Source organism: Macaca fascicularis, chromosome 12 (genome assembly GCF_037993035.2).
Source record: "Macaca fascicularis isolate 582-1 chromosome 12, T2T-MFA8v1.1".
In the NCBI taxonomy this organism is placed as follows: domain Eukaryota; kingdom Metazoa; phylum Chordata; class Mammalia; order Primates; family Cercopithecidae; genus Macaca; species Macaca fascicularis.
In genome coordinates this window covers 22,062,221-22,082,235 of record NC_088386.1, presented here as the reverse complement: position 1 = coordinate 22,082,235, position 20,015 = coordinate 22,062,221, and the positions used below count along the sequence as shown (strand labels likewise).

General features: G+C 42.8%; 1 long non-coding RNA gene across 1 annotated transcript; it reads right to left on the bottom strand.

The window, feature by feature from the left end:
- Positions 1-2,590: 2,590 nt before the first annotated feature.
- Positions 2,591-19,547, bottom strand: LOC123567891 (uncharacterized). The gene is made up of 3 exons (XR_006691010.2): positions 18,659-19,547; positions 17,967-18,123; positions 2,591-3,311 (listed from the first exon to the last, which is right to left on the bottom strand). It is a non-coding gene; the product is annotated as an uncharacterized lncRNA (long non-coding RNA).
- Positions 19,548-20,015: the final 468 nt, after the last annotated feature.

The following is a 20,015-nucleotide window of genomic DNA, read 5'->3' as shown; positions in this document are numbered from 1 at the left end:
TATTTTCCACACATCACTGGTTCCAAACGTTCTTCTCCCCAGAGCCCTTTCATCTCATTCCGCTTCTCTATTACTCTCTGGGTCTGTTTACTTTCCTTCCCAACCTTCATTAATTTCAGCAAATACATATATTAAGCACCTACTCTTGCAAGACTCTGTATCACTTTATCTCTCTTTGTAACACTCCAACATACCCATTTTCCTTCCTCAGAAACGCTATCTTCTAGATTCTTTAAAAATTCTGTGTGGATAGGAGGAGGATGATAAGTTCTTGTGAAATATTTCAGACTTACAAAAGAACTACAGAGTAATATAGCGAAACACCTATGTACCTACTGCCCACATTAAAGGATAAAACATTAATACAATTGGCATCTCTTGTGTAACCCCCTCCCTGGCCACATCTCCTCTCCATCTCCCCAAATATAACCACTAAACTGAATTTGGTTTTTATTCTTCCCATGCATTTTAGAACATTTGTACTATATATGTCTATATCCAGTCACAATTGGATACACAATATATAGTATGGTTTCACATTTTCTTAAACTTGATATGCATCGTTTTTCTTTATACACACATTTTCTTTCTTCTGTTTGCTCTTTTGCTGAGCATTGTGCAGTTGAAAAGCCATCCATGTTAATACTTGTAGCTCTTGTTTATTCCACTGTCACTACTGTCTATTATTCCATTAAGTAAGTTCACCCCGGTACATTTATCCAGTCTCTGCTTGATGGACATTTAAGTTAATTCCAATGTTTATATTATTACAAGCAGTGCCACTGTGAACATTCTTGCACGAGGCTTCCTGCACACATTCCCAATATCCTCTTTAGCTTCACCTACATATTGAGTACCAGAGGAGTTGCTATTCCTTAAGTTGTCAATAAAACTCCTTCTGACCCAGCTATATTTCTCCCCCGCCTGAACTCTGGCCCTTTTCCATCTCATCCATGACTTAAAAGGACATGGCCAAGCTACTTTGATCAGTGAGGCTGAAAGATTCCAATAGATACCACCAACCCGGTCTTTGGTTCTGCCTCTCATCAACATGCGTGGAGCCAGGGAAGTTGCATTCTCGTTCTGTGCACCGCGGTGCAGAATCAAGTCCTGGAGCCAGGGAAGTCACATTCCCATTCTGCAAACCTCGGTGCAGAATCAACTCGTTGCTATTGGGTTTTATATGACACTTCTGACTCACTGTTTGTTCCCTGACACAAAGCAGGTGATGCTATCCCAAGAAATTAATTTGGATTTCCTTTACACTTTAAATTGTAAAACAAGAATGAGCCTCTCAGCCTGGGTGGTCTGTTTCCTAGCTTATTTTTCCTAATCCCTTTCCCCACAGTCGGGTGAAAGCACCATTATCTGCTCCTAGGCAAGGTCTAGGATGTCACATCCCAGGCTTGTTCAGTTCCTTTGGATTGCTTTATTTCCTTTATCATCTCTCTTGTCTGTGCTTCCAGATGTTATTAAATAATCTTCTAGATATGCCTTTAGGATTTGCTGCAAAGACACTTGAGATAAAGTATCTGTCAGAACCAACCTGGTAAGAATAAATGGGAAATATTTGGTATGAGAGTTGGGACCTTCCCTCCAGCAGTGATTATTCGAAGACAGAACAGTTTCTGACTGACGACAGAGTCTCTTCCAGAGTCTCCTTTATCAAGACATTAAAATCTTCCTCGAACTGCCTAGAAGTCAAATCTCCTTTTTATCATTTTCCTGAATACCGTTTTCTTAATGACTTTACAAGAAGGAAATGTGGAGAGTCTGAATAAAACCATGATAGAAATAAGGATATTTGAGAAATAATAATATGGAGAAGGAATATTTGGCTAATATCTAAGTGCAATAAACGATTAATAGCCATAATCATTGACAATTCAGGCACAAAAGACAAGTTTTTTTTTTTTTAATGGAATGATTTTTGTTTAAATTTCAATAGGTTTTGGGGGAACAAGTTGTATTTGGTTACATGGATAAGTTCCTTAGTGGTGATTTCTGAGATTTTGGTGAACCCGTCACCTGAGCAGTGTACACTGTACCCAATGTGTAGTCTTTTGTCTCTCACCCTCTCCCACCGTTTCCCCAGAGTCCCCAAAGTCCACTGTATCATTCTTATGCTTTTGCATCCTCATAGCTCCCATTTATGAGTGAGAACATAAGATGTTTGGTTTTCCATTGCTGAGTTACTTCACTTAGAATAATGGTCTCCAATCCCACGCAGGTTGTTGCGAATGCCATTATTTCATTCCTTTTTGTGGTTGAGTAGTACTCCATGGTATATATATACCACAATTTCTTTATCCATTCGTTGATTGATGGGCATTTGACTGGTTTCATATTTTTGCAATTGCAAATTGCGCTGCTCTAAACATGTGTGTGCAAGTATCTTTTTCATGTAATGACTTCTTTTTCTCTGGATAGACACCCAGTAGTGGGATTACTGGATCAAATGGTAGTTCTACTTTTAGTTCTTTAAGGAATCTCCACACTGTTTGCATAGTGGTTGTACTAATTTACATTCCCACTAGCAGTGTGAAAGTGTTGTCTTTTCACCACATCCACACCGACATCTGTTATTTTTTGCTTTTTTTTTTTTTTTTTTTTTCTTTTTGAGACGGAGTCTCGCTCTGTCACCCAGGCTGGAGTGCAGTGGCCGGATCTCAGCTCACTGCAAGCTCCGCCTCCCGGGTTCCCGCCATTCTCCTGCCTCAGCCTCCCGAGTAGCTGGGACTACAGGCGCCGCCACCACGCCCGGCTAATTTTTTTTTGTATTTTTAGTAGAGACGGGGTTTCACTGTGTTAGCCAGGATGGTCTCGATCTCCTGACCTCGTGATCCGCCCGTCTCGGCCTCCCAAAGTGCTGGGATTACAGGCTTGAGCCACCGCGCCCGGCCTATTTTTTGCTTTTTTGAGTATGGCCATTCTTGCAGGAGTAAGGTAGTACGGCATTTTGGTTTTGATTTGCATTTCCCTGATGATTAGTGATGATGAACATTTTCCATGTTTGTTGGATATTTGTGTATCTTCCTTTGAGAAATGTCTATTCATGCCCTTAGCCCACTTTTTGATGGGATTGTTTGGTTTTCTTCTTACTGATTTGTTTGAGTTCCTTGTAGATTCTGGATATTAGTCTTTTGTCACATGTATAGGTTGTGAAGATTTCTCCCACTCCATGGGTTGCCTGTTTACTCTGTTGATTATTTCTTTTGCTGTGCAGAAGCTTTTTAGTTTAATTAAGTCCCATCTATTTATCTTTGGTTTTTTTGCGTTTGCTTTCGAGTTTTTGGTCACGAAGTCCTTACCTACACCAATGAAAAGACAAGATTCTTTACCAAGAAATGGTATCAACCAAGAAAACAAAAGGAACTACTAAAAACAAAGAATATATAAAGAACACAATTGAAATACACATCCCCAAATGACTTACATATTTTAAAACTGGTGTTGGGAAGGAAGACAATACCTTCTAAAATTGCCACTTGGAAATCTCAATCAAGAATTTGTCACCAAAACATGTAGGGCAAGTTTTCCCCATTGAGTATGTATTCCTTGATGTACACATGCACACACACACACACACACATACACAAACACTCACAAAGCATGAATGCACATATGCATGCACACAGTGTATGCCTGAAACTTGCAAGTACTTTAAATGTTTACAAATGAAATAATATGGAAACATTTCAGAGGTGCTTTGTCTTTGCCAGTAGACCAATTATGCAATTATATTCTATTTAGTGAGCATTCATTATAGTCACACATTGTGCCAGTTACTTTTATGAGGATTTAATACACACCCAAACCAAGGCAATTTGCTTCACATGTATTATTTCATTTGCTCCTCACAGAGGATTTTCTTATTCTCCTTTTTTTTCATGAGGAAACTGGAGTTTCAATCAGTAAATAATCTACTGAAGCTTTCTCAGTGAATTAAGAGTAGGACTATGAACCCAAGGTTGTCTGTTGGACTCCAAAACCTAAGGACTCAAGCACTACCCTAACCTGGGTCCACACAAAAGTTAACCATGATACTTAAAATCTTTTAGTCCTCGCAGTACCTTGAATATAGTAGGCATGATGGATGGGTGGATGGATGGGTGGGTGGGTGGGTGGGTGGGTGGATGGGTGGGTGGATGGATGGATGGATGGAAAAATGGATGGATGGATGGATGGATGGATGGATGGATGGATGGATGGATGGATGGATGGATGGATAAATGGAAGGATGAATAGATGGACAAATTGACAGATTGAGGAGATGAAGGATGGTTTTTCTCTCCATAATAAGGGATGTATATAAACAAACATCCTTCTGGATATGGAGAGCATCTATTACTATCTATAGTAGGTAGGTAGGTAGGTAGGTAAGTAGGTAGTTAGAAAATAAAACACTTGATTTATCTGTTTTATGAATTTAGTTTTTCTTTAGAGTTTCCTTTAACCTTTATATCTCAATATAAAGCACAGATGGAAGTATTTAGAAACGAGCTTTCCCAAATTGTGCCTTTATGCCCTAAGCTCATTTGAGGAACACATGAAAATAGCAAGTCTAGGGCCTAATCCCTACATGGATCTGGTGGTTTCACCAGCTCTTCCCATACCAAACCTTTCTGTGCAGCCAGCTGCCTCCCCTGAACAGGAGAGGCCTGGCCGCAGCAATCTCCAAGAAAAAAAAAAAAAAAGGTGGGGGGGAAGTCTGCACACCCACATCTGCTCTATAGCAACCCGCATGCCCCAAGCAGAGCCACAAAATCCTCTCTATATAAGGAGATCAGCGTTTCTCAGGATGGCCAGACCTTGAGCACGAAAGTAGGAAACTCAAATAAGGAAGAATAAACCTGCACAAGAGCTGCATGAAGCACTGGCGCCAGGGCTAACACTGCAGCCAGGGCAGCCCATGTCCGACCAGCCACAGGCCCTGCACAAGCGGGGCACTCCTACATAAACTCTGATGGGACACTCCAGGAAGGTTTTTGCACACGTTGTTTAATGAATCTTCATCTTACTGAAGTTCATATTGTGTTGATCCCATTCTGCAGATGAGGTGAGTAAGGTTTCCAAGAAGACAGATGATTTACAGGACAGAGTCAAGAGTCAAGCCCGCATCTGTCTGATTTCGAAGCTAGTGTGCTTCCAAACACACTGAACTCCTGATGGTCCCTTCCTGTTCCTGACCCATCCATCTGCCACCCAGCTGCACAGTACAGTTCCCCAGGTGCACAATAATGTGAGAGTTAAATAACAGTAGTAAAGACCCATATAAAATGTTTACAGCCATATTAAGTTTTCCTCATTGCAGAGTGACTGGGTGCTTCCTGCATCTGATGAGCATTTGGCTTTGAGATTTAACCAAGACTGCTCAAAGTACACAAACACAGTCCACAGCAGAGCGGACACTGTGTCGAAGGTAGGGAAATGACCAGTGTGATCCATTTTGTGTGCAAGCTAGGACGATGCTAGAGACTTTGGTCCAGTGGGTCTCCCTGAGATGAAAATAAGACCCTAGTGCAAAACAGTAAGCACACTGATGCATGTTCATAGCTTTCACCTATTTCCCGAAGAGGAGCTAGGACCCCCAGAAGATGGGAAGCACCCTCTCAGGGATTCCTTTTAATGGCCAGTTCTTTAGGCGTTGTCCCAGGGCAGCTGTGGAAAAGGCTCGGTGTCGGCACCTGTTTGGCATTCAAAGCCAAACACAGGCTATTTTCCAAGCCTTCTGTGCTGGGCCTACCAGGACAGGAAATGCAGATTAACATCCTAAACAGACCCCTCTCCAAGTTAAGCTCAGCATTCTCCTGAATCCCTGTCCAATCTGCCTGCAATACTTCACCATGAGCTACAGTGCTTGCAAAGCTGTACCGTGTTCATTACCAGGCACACACTTCACAGCTGATTTCAAATTTCCACAGACAACAACTGTGAGAGCAGGCAGCTAACGGCCCTTAGCTGTTAGCCAAAGAGCATAGATTCTCAAGAAAGAGAAGTCAAGGATGAAGCCACGGCAAGTTTGACATTTGGAATCTAAATTTGACACTGCTGGAAAGGTCCAAAGGCCTCAAGCCCTTGTTCTCTGGAAGGCACTGTTTCACTAAAAAGGAGAAGGATGTCCCCGACAGATCGAGCAAATGTTTTCAGGACACTGTGGGGTTCCCAGCCACAAACCGCGTGTCAAAACAGAGACCTCGAAGGTGTGGGCATCGGGCAGAATTGACGTGAGGCCAAGGGAACAGGAAACAATAAGATAATAACCCCCACTGAAGCCTAGAAACCAAGAGCAAACAAACACACACCCAGGGTCCCTGGGATGTCACATCACGGGCCTCCTGCCAGGGAGTGCTGAGCGGGCACAGAGCTGCCCTCCCTTGCCATCTCTCTGAAGCCCCCCACCTTGAATTCTATGCAAAAGCTGTGCTCCCCTACAGCTAGTCTGGAAGGGGAAGAACTTTCTTTAAACTACAGCTGAAGAAGTCAAGACTTCAAGAAGCAGTTTGAATAGCAGGGAGTTGGATAGAGAGCAGGCACAAGATCGAAAGTTTCCTCCACAAAGAATCAGTCAGGTCTTCAGGCTCACTTTTATATCTAACAGGAAATCTAAGGAGCAGAGGACTTGGCCCCAGCAAAACATTATAATAAGAAAACCCATGATATATAATGTATGACTTCTTACCATAAGTATGCATTACTTTTCTATTTCCTTAAAAACCACTAAAAATATAAAAAATAAAAATTCTATGAAGTATATATCATGGGTGTTATTGTCACCATGTTCTATGAGTAACTCCTGTACCCAAGGTCACACAGTTAATTAGTGGAGAACTAGAACTCAGGCCTTGTAACGCTTAACTATTTCTTCCGTTCACCTCACCAGAGGCATCTATAATAGCTGCCTGGGTTCCAACTTTTTTGTTTGTTTGTTTGTTTGTTGTTTGTTTGTTTGAGACGGAGTCTCACTCTGTCACCCAGGCTGGAGTGCAGTGGCTCGATCTCAGCTCGCTGCAACTTCCACCTCCCTGGTTCAAGCGATTCTCCTGCCTCAGCCTCCTAAGTAGCTGGGATTACAGGTGCGTGTCACCACGTCCGGCTAATTTTTGTATTTTTAGTAGAGACAGGGTTTCATCATGTTGGTCAGGCTGATCTCAAACTCCTGACCTCATGATCCGCCCACCTCGGCCTCCCAAAGTGCTGGGATTACAGGCGTGAGCCACCGCGCCCGGCGGGTTCCAACTTTTTATAGGCAGTTTCATAGCAGTAAAGGTGACTTTACAGGCCAAAGGAATGGTGACTCCCATCAGGTGTCAGTAAGGTGGGAGAAAGAGCCCGGACGACCGTCTTATTCAGTTGAGGCCTCCTGTATACTTTGCACACACAGATGACAGCCTCCCATGCCCTCCTCAAGTTTCTGGGAATGCAAAGGTGTTAAGAAATGGACCCCAGGCCAGGCTCAGTGGCTCATGCCTGTAATCCCAGCATTTTGGGAGACCAAGATGGGCAGATCATGAATTCAAGACCAGCCTGGCCAATATGGTGAAACCCCATCTCTACTAAAACTACAAAAATTAGCCAGGCATGGTAGCACACACTGTAGTAGCTGTAGTCCCAGCTACTCAGGAGGCTAAGGCAGAAGAATCACTTGAACCCAGGAGGTGGAGGTTGCAGTGAGCTGAGATTGAGCCACTGCACTCCAGCCTGGGCAACAGACGAGTCTCAAAAAAAGAAAAAGAAAGAAATGGACCCCAGCCACCTGAGTTCTCACAGAGCAGGGCGGGGGAGGGGAGCAGAGAAGTAAAGAGAATTCGCAATACGGCATGAGAGTACTGAGATAGTGGTGGGTGCAGGATGCCACAGCAGCATTTACCGATGTTTATTGGGTCCCACATTAGGCCAGGCCCTGGGGATTCAGCGACAAATAGGAGGAGGTCCTTATCTTTGAGGATCTCTCTAACCAGGGGAAGTAAATTAACTCAGCCTAATGGGATCAGCCAGTAAGTGCTTTGGTGGACATTTGAATAGAACTCAGAGGATGGAGGAGAGGATTCTGAGCTGCAGGACACCTGGCACTCACTGCGTAACCCCTAGCAAAGGCCCACAGTCAGCGCTGCCCAAAGGCACTGCCATCTCTTCCACCGCTGTGCTCCTCCACCCTTCCCTCTGATTGTTAGAATAACTGAGAAAGTTCAGGGGTTCGCTTCACTTCAAAGCGATTTTCCTCATTGTAGTTGTTCTTGCCGTTCTTGTGAAGCAATCCTTCAGCTCTCTGTTTGCCTTCTCCTTATCATTGTTTTCTCTGCCAGACCTGGTGGGGCCTTCAGAGACAAATCCATTCGGGAATAGCCCTCCTCCCAGAAAAGTCCATCAAAGGCAGCTCCTGTGGGTAAAAGGCTCCACACGCAGAGGGCAACTGTAGGAACCACACCAGCTGCTCTCCTGGGTCAATAGGTCAAGCCCAACAAAAACTCGAGCTCACATTTTTGACCCTGAGTGCCTCAATAAACTTCAGAGGGCATTTTGAGTATTAAGGTGATACTTGTAAAAATAACCAGAAGTGTGGCATTTCTACTACGGTGTAATGGCAAAGTAAAATTGGAAATGGCTGACGAACGGCTATCATTGACTCAAGCAAGTGAACTGAAAAACATGCCGGGAAAATAAAACACTCCTGTGACAGAAAGAGTTGAAGGTATGGATTCAAAATTGATCCTCCGGCACAAGCAGGCAGTTCAAGTGTAGAGGTTAGATATAAATCGAAAGGGATCTGGAGCCTCGGTCCTCTGGAAGGAAGAAGGAAGCCTGAGAGCATTTGCGGGTCTCTCCACAGAGCAATAACACAGAAGCTAACAGTGAACGTTTCCTTTTGAGATAGAGTCTCACTCTGTCACCCAGGCTTGAGTGCAGTGGCGCTATCTTGGCTCACTGCAACCTTCGCCTCCTGGGTTCAAGTGATTCTCTTGCCTCAGCCTCCCAAGTACCTAGGATTACAGGTGTGTGCCACCATATCCAGCTAATTTTTGTATTTTTAGTAGAGATGGAGATTCACCATGTTAGCCAGGCTGGTCTCGAACTGCTGACCTCAGGTGATCTGTCTGCCTTGGCCTCTCAAAGTGCTGGGATTACAGGCACGAGCCACCGCACCCAGCCAGTGAATATTTTCAACAGCTTGCTTTCTTCTACTAAGCACAACACCTTGCTAAATAAAGGTGGATCCTAGTAAGCATTGCCTAAATGAATATTCTAGTGTGATTTTTTTCACTAGAATTATACTTGCATTGCAAATGTGGGTGCATCTATTGATTTGGCCTGTAGGCCTTCACGTTATTTTTATAAAGGTAAATGAACTAAGGGGATGACTCCACGTGTCTCAAGGCCTCTACCAACTACTCTTCTTCCTTTCTTTCTTCCTTTCTTCCTCTGTCTCTCTCTCAGCAACAGGAAATTTGATCACTGAGCCTATAGCAAAGGCAGCCAATCAATAGCTCAGAGTGGAAAAAGCTCATCTGGGAAAACTCATATAACTGACCCAGCAGAAGGGAAGTAATCAGAGTACGCCTCATGTCATGTCCCTACTGGCCAAAAATACACACATTTGGGAATACGTATAAGCAAAATAACCTGGTAGATTACTATAGAAGAATTAAGACGAGGATCAGGAAAGGGAAGAGTTTGATGGAAGTCAAGAACCTTTGATTACTCATCTCCTGCAAGGACAATCTGAGAGAAAACACAGTGACATCATTAACCATCAATCATTTATTTTTGGTTCCAGGCCACTTCAATAAAGCAAATAATGCTAAAGCAAGCCATATGAATTTTTTGTTTCCTTGTGCATATAAAAGTTATGTGTACACTATAATGTAGTCTATTAGGTGTACCACAGCATTACATCTAAAAATGGTGCATATCTTAATTTAAAAATACTTCATTGCTAAAAAATTCTGACAATCATCTGAGCCTTCAGCAAGTCACAATCTTTTTGCTGGTGGAAGGTCTTTCCTCAGTGTTTCTGGCTGCTGACTGATCAGGGTGGCAGTTGCTGAAGGTTGGGAGGCCTGCGGTGATTTCTTAAAATAAAACAACAGTAAAGTTTGCCACATTAATGGACTCTTTCTTTCATGAAAGATTTCCTTGTAGCATGCATTCCTGTTTGATAGCATTTTACTACCGTAGAACTTCTTTCAAAACTGGAGTCAATCCTCTCAAACCCTTCCACTGCCTTATCAACCAAATTTACATAACATTTTAAATCTTTTGTTGTCAGATCAACAATATTCACAGCATATTCAGCAGGAATAGATTCCATCTCAAGAAACCACTTTCCATACTCAACCATAAGAAAGCAACTCCTCATCTATTCAAGTTTTATCGTGAGATTGCAGGAACGCAGTCACATCTTCTGGCTCTACTTCTCGTTCTAATTCTTTTGCTATTTCCGCCTAACATGTGGCTACTTCCTCCACTAAAGTCTTGAGCCCCTCAAAGGCAACCATGAGAGTTGCAATCAATTTCTTCCAAACTCCTGTTCATGTTGATATTTTGACCTCCTCCCATGAATCATAAGTGTGTTTAGTAGCATCTAGAATGTCGAATCCTTTCCAGAAAGAATTTTACTTAGCCCAGATCCATCAGAAAAATCACTATCTATGGCAGTTCTAGCCTTATAAAATGTGTTTCTTTTTTTTTTTTTTTTTTTTTTTTTGAGACGGAGTCTCGCTCTGTCGCCGGGGCTGGAGCGCAGTGGCCGGATCTCAGCTCACTGCAAGCTCCGCCTCCCGGGTTTACGCCATTCTCCTGCCTCAGCCTCCCGAGTAGCTGGGACTACAGGCGCCCGCCACCTCGCCCGGCTAGTTTTTTGTATTTTTTTAGTAGAGACGGGGTTTCACCGTGTTCGCCAGGATGGTCTCGATCTCCTGACCTCGTGATCCGCCCGTCTCGGCCTCCCAAAGTGCTGGGATTACAGGCTTGAGCCACCGCGCCCGGCCCTAAAATGTGTTTCTTAAATAATAAGACTTGAACATCAGAATTACTCCTTAAACCCTGGGGTGCCGAATAGATGTTGTGTCAGCAGGAATGAAAACAACATTAACCTCCTTGTACATCTCCATTAGAGCTCTCGGGTGACCAGGTGTATTGTCAATGACTATTTTGAAAGGAATATTTTTTTCTGAGGAGTCAGTCTCAACAGTGGGCTTAAAATATTTAGTAAATCCTGCTGTAAACAGGTGTGTTGTCATCTAAGCTTTGTTGTTCCATGAATAGAGTATAAGCAGAGTAGATTTAGCATAATTCTTTAAAAAACCTCAGGATTTTGAAATTATAAATAAACATTGGCTTAAATTTAAAGTCACCAGCTGTATTAGCCCCTAACAAGAGAGTCAACCTGTCCTTTGAAGCTTTGAAGCCAGGCATCAACTTCTTTCTAGCTAAGAAAGTCCTATATGTCATCTTCTCCCAATACAAACAAGGCTGTTTTATCTACTTTGAAATTCTGTTGTTTAGCGTAGCCACCTTCATCATTTGTCTTAGTTAGGTCTTCTAGATGGTTTGCTGCAGCTTCTCCATCAGCATTGCTGTTTCACCTTCCACTTTCATGTCATAGAAATGGTTTCTTTCCATACACTTCATGGACAAACCTCTGCTATCTTCAAACTTTTTTTTCTGTAGCTTCCTCACCTCTCTCAGCTTTAATAAAATTGGAGAGAGTTAGGGCCTTCCTCTGGATTAAGCTTTGGCTTAAGGGAATGTTGTGGCCGGTTTGACCTTCTATGCAGACCACCCAAACTTTCTTCACATCAGCAATGGGACCGTTTCGCTTTCATATCATTCATGTGTTCACTGGAGTAGCACTGTTAATTTCCTTTAAGAACTTCTCCTTTGCATTCACAACTTGGCTAATTGTTTGGTGCAAAAGCCTAACTTTCAGCCTATTTCGGCTTTCTACATGCCTTCCTCCCTAATATTAATTATTTATAACTTTTGATTTAAAGTGAGTGTCAAGTGACTCTGCCTTTCTTTCACTCGAATACCTAAAGGATGCTGTAGAAAAATTAATTGGTCTAATTTCAATATTGTTGTTTTTCAGGAAATAGGAAGGTCCAAGGAGAGGGAGAGAGATGGAGGAATGGCTGGTTGGTGGAGTAGTCAGAACACATACATTTACGAATTAAGTTCATCATCTTATGTGGGCACAGTCCAAGACAATTCCAATGGTAACATCAAAGATCGCTGATCACAGATCATCATAACAGATATAATAATAATGAAACAGTTTGAAATATGGTGAAGATTACCAAACTGCGACACAAAGATTGCAGTGAGCACATGTTGCTGAGAAAATCGCACCAACAGACTTGTTCGATCAGGGTTGCACAGGCCTTCAATTTGTAAAAAACGCAATTGCTTCAAAGGGCAATAAAGCAAAGTGCCATAAAACAAAGTATGCCTGTAATTCACCTCTCTTTCTCCTCTTTCCTGGCCCCATCCTCCCCAAAAATATCACGACTGACTTTTTAAATCCTCTCAGCAAACTATCCCAGCATCAACCTCACCTCTTTTTTTATGCCTTCAGGGATGTAGCCAAAGCTAAGGAATATGTCCTGTTCCGTGGAGAGCGGACGATCAATAGGTGGTTCCCAGATAATGGAGTGACTGGAGTGAGGGTGAGCTCCCTGTTCTCCAGCAGCTGTCAGAACTGACTACCCAAGTGCTGAACTGAAGACAGCCCAAGATAGTACAAAGAGTAATTTGGACAGTGGAGTGACCATTGTTCTCAGAAAGAGGACAAAGCGGGGGAAAATGGAACATATTTAAAAACATTTAGAAACACAGACAATTCAACTCTTTTTTGGGGGAAGCATGGGGAGAGACAGGAGGTATTTTACTAGGTCCTCTGATGTGGAGGAGCAGAGCTGTCCATATGTGTATGTGTGCATTTTTCTAGAGCGAGTGAATAGCTGTCATCAGACTCTCAAAATTCTCCCAGAACCTTCCTTCCCTCTCTATCCCAAAGAACCATTAAGAGACTGCCCAGGAAACTGGGTCAAATGTAAAACATCACACAGTGGAAGAATTCCAAAGTTGGATACCCAGGAAGTCTGCCCTCTGCCTTTAAACACAAGCATGTGGGGATCTTTGGCTCTGTGGCTTCATTTAGCTCATGTATTGGCTCCCATTGAATGTCTCATAGGCAAGTACTCTTTCTTGGTCAGTCCTCTGTAGGTAAAGTTTGAAAAATGCACTCCGATTTTCAAAGACCCCAGCCAAGGATCTGCCTCAACTAAAGCGCTCTCTTCCCACCCCACATAAACACTTCAATCCCCTGAAGAAGGAGGCTTAAGAGTTTCCAAGTTTGTGACTGGTTATTACTACAATGGACAATTCACTGAGAACTGAAAAGTTTAAACTTTCAAAATTTGAATAACTTTGGTTGTGGCTATTCAAATAAGGAAATGTTAACGTTTTTTTCTCACCATTTATTCACTGACTCATTGAGCAAGAGTTTATTGATCCAGGCCCTGGGGATGTTCCATGAATGACACCATTCCTCCCCTCAGGAAGCTAATTGTCCCAGACTCTGTCTACCTTCAGTTACTCAGAGTGACAATTTTCAAGCTTACTACAGGATCTAAACTAAGAATCCACCAGATGACTGTCTATGGCAGTGGCCCTACTCTTTGAAAGTGACTTTAAAACTTACTGGCAAATTCTATCACAAGGATTCTGATGAGGACCACCTGGGGCTGCCAGGCGATTCAAGTGAGAAGAGATAGGTGAAAGGTCTTTGTAAGCTCCAAAGCACTTTATAAATGTAGTGTATTGTGACAATGACCTCCTTCTACTCAGTTCTTACAACTTATAGATTTTTCTTTTCTTTTTTCTTTTTTCTTTTTTTTTGGTGGTGGTATATGGAAGAAAAGAAAGTATCAGTAAGGCTATGAAGATAGACTGAAATTTTAAGGGCATTGCAAAACCTGTACTACTCCTTTTGCCACTGCCACCACAAGCAAGAAAAGGAAATATTTTCATATGGGGAGCAGGATACAGAATCAGAGGACAATTTAAAGCAGATAGCCCAGGAATATAGATATGGGTGCGCAGAGGTGCTGAAAGCCTGGAACATGAACAAACACTCCCCTACATTTTAAAAGAAGAAGAAAATAGATTTTGCAAACAGACCTCAAAACCAACATTAACCTTGGGCAAGAATTGAGAACTGATTATAATAACAGCTGCTAATATATATGAAGGCTTGTCATGTGCCAGATACCATGCCAAGCATTTTTCATGTATTAATTCACTTCCATTTGGTAAGAACTCAATGATAAGAAATTAGTTAATACACGTATAATTAGAACAGTGCCTGGCACGTAGTAAGTACTCAACACTCTAGCAGGATTATCAGCTCCATTTTACAAGTGTGGAAACCGAAGACAAAGAGACGAGTCTGTGTGTTTATATTTACACAATGAATTACAGTGATAGACCCAAGCTGCCTGATCTTAAAGTCTGGAGGAAAAACATCTTCAAGGACTTTTCTGTATTTAAATTTTTATCATTCTTTGAATGACTAATTCAATTCAACACACAGTACCTACTTTAAGTAAAAGAGTCCAAGTTCCAGGAGAACTTGGAGTTTTTAAGTACCTGCTTTGAGTAAAAGATTCCAAGTTCTAGGAGAAAAGGAAACTGGGTTATGTCACTGCTGTATCTCCAGTCAATTAATTGCAGGCATTTGGAAGAATAAGAATTAAGTCACGATACCGCAGAAGCTCACGAGCCAGTGGAAAGATACCTGCTTAAAAACCTAATATCTGTCTGGCTGATATACGGACTCCAATAGAAGAATGTGCTGGGGAATGAGAAACTGCACATCAGGGAGAAACCTCTTGAGCTGGGTGTCCTTCGCTGTGAGTCAATGTTAGAAAGCTTTGAATCATAACCAGGCAGGAAGGGGACTGATGCCCTCTTGGCATAATAAGGCCACTGCTATTAGTCTGTTATAAATAGGGTTAAGGTTATGTTAATAGAAAGAATATTAATTTCTCCTGATTACCAGATGGGGGTCTTTAGAAGGAAATTAGTCCCAGGGGTCATAAACTGTCTTTGAGTTTTTATACTTTGGGAGAAAGCCAACCCAGCCTGGAGTTAAAGCCCCACTGTGTGTTCCACCCCACCCCAAAAAAAATCCTCTAGGCCAGATCTCACCCCTTAATGGTACCAGGGAGTGAGGCGCCCGGAACAGGAATGCAGCGCCCTACCCGATCTGCCACTACCACTTCCATCACATGCCACACTTGACCAAAGAGAGCTTTGGAAAAATCACATAAAACCCTTCAAAAACAACTCCTTAAACCCTCCATTAATGTCCTAAGGGAGTGACCAGCTAGAGTGATTGTGTTGAGGCAGCAACATAACAGTCATTCAGAACTACCTTTTCCCAAAGCTGTTTATAGATTGCAACGGCCACATGACAGTTCTCACCTTTGAAACATATGTGGAAGGTTTTAGGCAGGGCTGCAAAGAAAGTTCCTGAAAGGGAGGAGAAGGCATTATCAGCTGTCATGCACCTTTTTGCCTTTCAGTCTTCCACTATCCTCCTTCATGAAATCCAGAGATGGTGGCTGGAGGCATGGCAGCCCTTTCACAGCCGCAAGGAAAATGTCAAGAGACTCACAGAGCTCTCATCTTAAAATCCCCGAGTTACCAAATCAGTATCACAAACTGAATACCTAAAGATTTCTTCTCATATGATAAAAAAGAATTCCTATTGTATTTAAGCCATTGTTATTTGGGTTTTCATTCCTAAAACTGGACTCAAAACTCAAAGCAGTCATAGATTACTATAGAGCAATGAGGTGCAGTACAAAGAGCTAGGAGGTCGGACTCATGCTGGAGTCCTAGTTCTTTAGGAACTGTGTGACCTGAATCAATGACCCTCCTCTGTAAAGGAGAGTGTCTTGCTGTGGGTACTCCCAAAAGCCAAGTCTGAACAAGGACTTGGGTGGCAGCAGGTGATTTATTTGAAAGGTGATCTTAGGAAGCCAGAGAAAGGTAGTGGACAAGGAAGGAGGGAAGATCAATAAAGAGTGTGCTATTGAGCTGGGTCTCACTGTGGGCAATTCTGATTCAAACCCCTGAGGACCTTCAAAGAAAATTCCGTAGAACCTTCCTACTGAAAATGTGGGCCATGGGCCAGCCTCCGCATTAGCTGGCAGCATGTTAGAAAAGCAGAGTCTAGTCCCCACCCCAGACTTCCCGTACAATAATTTGCACCAGGAGATCCTGTGCACATTCAAGTTTGAGATGTCCTGGTATAGAATGCACCTCAATGCTGGGCATTGGAAAGACAGAAGGCTCTTGTCACTCATTAGTAGAGGAAACATTTGCTGTCTTGCATTTCCTGGCTGAACAGACTTCCACAGCTTAGGAGAAAACCCTAAAGAAGGAAAGTTGGGAGACTCAGCAGGCACTTGAGGTGGGAACCCTTCATGAGGGGAAAACTGATCACCCAGGCTGAGGGGATGAGGTGTGGAGCACCAGCAGCATCCACAACTGCGGGTAGTTATAATACCTAGTTCATACGGACATTGGAGACATGAAATGAGCTACTGTATATAACAGGAGAGTTGCCCAGTACTCTATTGCTGTTATAATCATAGCTACAACAACCAACCTCATTTGAAAAGACATCTTATGACTTACATGATAAAAGCCAACCTAGTTCCTGTATCTCCAACTCCCTGAGATAAGAAGCACAGTCCTTGACCTCAAGGAACTTCCAACCTTGATAGGGAGATAAGGCTTGGGGACATGAAGCAATGCAAGACTGGCGTCACACATTATGTAATAACACACTCACATCAGTATTAGCAAGAGTCCTTTTGTGTGCTTATTATATACTAGGCACTCTTCTAAGAGGGGTGTGTGTGTGTGTGTGTGTGTGTGTGTGTGTGTGTGTGTGTGTGTTTTAATTCATTTGATCCTTACAAGAACCCAATAAAGTCGGTTCTATTATTAGCACCATTTCACTGATGAGGAAACTGAGGGACCAACAGGTGAAGTGACCTGCCCAGAGGCTATACATTTAATCTCCACACACCACTAAAACTAGTATAGCTCCACATTGCCTATCACCTCTCCTGCAGTGAGCCTCTCACTGTGATTTTAGACATGTTCTCTTTTTCCATGCTTAACTCTCCTTCAAGGTAAGCAAGTTGTCTAATGCTGTCGTCATTGTATAGATAGTGTGGGAACTGGAATTCAGTGAGATTACATTTCAGAGCACAGCAATAGCCAGGGCTCCATTAAAGGCTTCAGAGGAACCAAAATCAGCTGAGCTCCTATTCACCCGGAGGTCAGGGAGGTGGGGTGGACAGTGCCTAGACCTGGAATCAGGAATGCTGAGTCCTAAGCCAAGTGTGGCCACTAACTCAAGCCATTTAGCCATTTGAGTCTCATTGTTCTCATCTACAACCCAAAGCGGGTAGGATTAGCTCATACCCTAGTGTTCCCTTTAAGCTCTAAATTCCAATGGCTGAATGACTTGCTTAAGCCCTCTACTCATCATTCAGTCCTCCTGGGAAAATACCTATAATGCAAAACCTGAAAGTAAGGAGAGTTTTTCCAGTCTTATTTGCTATAATATTATTTCACCAAAGATTTAAATATTGATCATTTAAGAAGCTGCAAAGTCAAAAACCCACATAATGATATCTATAAACATTCTATGGATGTCATCTCCCATCTAATGTCAAGGTGTACTGTACTTTCAAGACTATTTTCTAATTTTGCAAAGCATTTGCACTTGGACTAACCTGGCCTTCCACTTTGCACTCTATATGTCTAATTCATTTGCTCTCTGTGACCTGATGTAGCGCTCAGCACCCTTGCTCCTTCCACAATTGTACCTTATAACTTCATCATTAATGTCACAACGTGAACTCACCCCAGCAACTTCTTACCATGTGTGCCAGGTTACTTTCTTGCTGCAGTGATGCAGTCTTCCTACCAGTGTGCAGTTTTTTAAATGGATCAAAGATCGGAGCCTATCTTCTGAAAAGTCACCCTCCAGGCTCCAATATTCCGGAAATCCATTGTTTGAAAATACCGGTTGGACAACTTCAACACAAACAGAAAAATGCCATTCTGTAGGCTTCAGGAAAAACATTTATGAAGGTGCCCTATCCAGTCAGTTCTTTGTCCACCCACAATCCTCCTCCACCCTCAAGAGAAGGTCCTGTGAATTGAGAGGAGGCTCAGGCCCTAAGAAAAAGCCCAGAAAGGGGTGATGTGAATGGCACATTGTTCTATTCTGCCAGTTGCTCTGACTCAAGGACCACAGGTTAATTTCATAATCTTCCCCTTCCACTCCTCTTTCTGTTTTTCTTTTAAAGCAAACAAGGCATCAGCAGGACTCCCAAAGCAATTTAAAAGTCATAAGCGTCTGTCACTGTGAAGGATACAGCATCCACTATTTGCAAAGAACTGTAGAGACACAAATAGCACAAACTCAGTTCCTGTCCCTCCAAGTGCCTAAGATAAAGACAGCACAGCCTCTGACCTCAAGGGACTTACAACCTTGATAGAGAGATAAGACTTGGGGACATGAGGCAATACAAGACCAGTGCCACACATTATGTAATAACACACTCACATGAGTATTAGCAAGTGTCCGTGGCTGGAATTTCCCCTGTTCTCTTCCCCTCTTCAGTGCCTTCAAAGTCTTCTCTTGAGCCAATGTTGTTATTTGTGCCTAGTTGAAAGACTGCTCCCTCCTGCACCTGGGCAGCAGAGACAAAGACCCTAACTTCTCTGAGCAGCCTGAAAAGCGACAAAGGGGAATTGGCACAGTTGGAGTTGAGAAATTGGCAGAGAGGTGATAACGTTTAAAGTCACAGACATTGCTCTCAGCATTTATTGATTGTAATTCAAGAGAGGAAAAAGGAATAAAATTATCCCCATACTGGAAGTCCTTTGGAATATGCGCCAAACAGTGTCTAGGGAAAAACTGGCATGTTCTTGAAACACATGTTACTCCTCTCCCCTCCCATACCCACAGCAGACATCACTAATCAATGACAGCACTCTTCCCTGCTGGGCACTGCGTGTCCTTAACACTGTTCTCAGCACAGCACTCCAAGCAGCCACAGCAATTGAACAGCGTTGCCACAGGAGATGAAGTCTCTTCTATCCCAGCTAGTGAAAGGGAGTGAAGACACCTGGTGCTGCCTTCTGGGTCCCCTCACCTTCTCACAAACACAACATGTTCATCCACACCTCCTGGCCATTACAGGTCAAGACACTGTACTTGAATGTTCTCCCTTCTGCTTTTCCAAAGCAGAGTCATCCTTTCAGGTCTGGTTCAAATTTCATTTTTCCAAGAAGCCTCTAGGGTGCCCCAACCCAATGTTCCCTCACCCAATCTCTCTTTCCTTCCATTTCCCAGGGCTGCCTTCTGATACCACACAAGGGAGCTCTATCCTGCGCCCTCCGGTTTTGTTTCCTTATTACTCTTTCTTCCTCTACTAGACTTTAAACTTCTAATGTCTTCCAAACGTTTAAAAAACTTTGTTCAAAAAAAAAAAAAACTAACACAGGACATCGGATACAGTAGAATATCTGGTAAATAGGGGTTTTGTTTGCTTTAAATTTCAGTAATGGAATTGTTAACTTTGGGGGTGACTTTTAGTTTTGCTTTCTAGAAGTAGAGGCTGCTGTTTGCTTTGGAGCCCCTCCCCTCTTTATTTGGGGAAGTTCATAGGCCTTTCAGTTCCATCAAAGGAAGATAAGTCCCCACTCATTGTCCCCGGAGGAAACTGTGAGGTCTTCTTATATTTGCATGTATGTGCCAAACATGTAAAGTGAGCTCCCAAGCCAGACTGTACACTTGAAAGCAGAAGAAAAATGGTTTTTCCTAGAGAGAAATGCATACTGGACTGTTAGCTCTCCCCATTCCCTACCTGTCATGGACTGAATATCTGTATCCTCTCCAGATTCATATGTTGACATTC